The sequence below is a fragment of the Apodemus sylvaticus genome, chromosome 1, assembly GCF_947179515.1.
Source record: "Apodemus sylvaticus chromosome 1, mApoSyl1.1, whole genome shotgun sequence".
Lineage (NCBI taxonomy): Eukaryota > Metazoa > Chordata > Mammalia > Rodentia > Muridae > Apodemus > Apodemus sylvaticus.
In genome coordinates, this window is record NC_067472.1 from 115,080,463 (window position 1) to 115,082,006 (window position 1,544).

The 1,544-nt window shown below is 42.1% G+C and overlaps 1 pseudogene; it reads right to left on the reverse strand.

Moving 5' to 3' along the window:
* Positions 1-290: 290 nt before the first annotated feature.
* On the reverse strand, positions 291-1,275 carry LOC127666061 (serine/Arginine-related protein 53-like; annotated as a pseudogene).
* Positions 1,276-1,544: the final 269 nt, after the last annotated feature.

Consider the following 1,544-nt stretch of genomic DNA (forward strand, 5'->3'; position numbering starts at 1 on the left):
TTGGTTTGTATTAGCCAATGATTTCAGCAACTTTTTTTCTTTTCTGGTTTTCATTTATTTCAACACTGATATTTTTTATTATTTGCTTTATTGACATATGTTCATGCACTCAGAACTTTTATAACTGGATTCACAATTCAAGTTACCACATATTTAGTTGAACATGAGGGAGGAAATCAGATATCTTTTTTATGTAATTGGCTAACTTATTTTTAAGAGTGAAAGTTAATATTGGTATTTTAAAACCTAAATTTTCAAGGTTACTGTCAATTCAATCATAAGTCTATTGCTTAGGCCACAGCACTGCCCATCAGTCTTTCTTGTTGGAGTACAATTAATCTCTTAAACCACTTTTCTTCAGCTTCAACTTTTTCAACAAATAAATTTGGGTGAGCTAGAGAACTGTCATCACGGTCCTTGATAGCCTTGGGGATGCTGTCGGGGTCTATTTTCTTCCCAGTGCTGGGTGGGTCAGCAGCTGCTGATGCCGGTCCTGATCACACCAGCTGGCATCACAATGCTTTACTTCACTTGGTTCTACTGATGTCTTTACATGATCTGAATCTCTGCTGAACAAAAGAATCACTTTCAATTGCTTCAATTTCTTTTACTCTTTTCACTTGTTCTACCAGGGTGGCTTGGTCTTCTTTTCTTCTCTTTGCTTCTTCCTCACTTCTTTCTTTGGCTTTTAAGGATTCCTCAGCTTTTGCAGCAGCTTCAAGGACCAATTGTAGTCTGGCTTTGGCCTGCTCAGCTGGAGGCAGAGGTTCTAATTCAGCTTTGAGGTTTCCAGAATCCCTGCCTTTGATGCTATCTGCTTCTTTACCTTTGCCTTTATCCTTCTCCTTTTCTCTTTTCCCTTTATCCCGGACTTCTGTCTCTGACCCTGGACCTACTCCAAGTTCTTTTGTGACTGGAGTCTTTCACTGTTTCTACTATGTGAGTGTGGACGAGGTCTTGACCTGGAATTTCTTGTTCTGCTTTTTGACCGAGAGCTTTGAACTCTATAGGATTTCAAATGAACGACTGCGACGTTCTTTACTTCTGGAGTTATAAGAAGAGCTGCCACTTGATCTGCTCCTGCGTCTTCTCTCATAAGAATGTGAGCATGAGCGAGGCTGGTGGTCTCTAGAGCAGGATCTTGACTCGAACTTTGGCCTCCTCCTGCCCTACTTGAGGCTGTATGTCTTGCTGTCTTGAAGAGGCTGCTTCCGATGTTTCTTTTTTTCTCTTGCTTCTGCTTTCCTCTTCAGTGTCTGAAGACCAGTGTCCCATTTCTGGATCGACCTTCGGGTTCGCACCTCCTAACATGGAGACCTAGAATCCGCTCTTCTAACCACAGCACCCTCAGCAACTGTTTCTTTTTTTTTTTATTCGATATATTTTTTATTTACATTTCAAATGATTTCCCCTTTCCTATCCCCTCCACTCCCAGAAAGTCCCATAAGCCCCCTTCTCTCCCCCTGTCCTCCCACCCACCCCTTCCCACTTCCCCGTTCTGGTTTTGCTGAATACTGCTTCGTTGAGTCTTTCCCGAACATGGG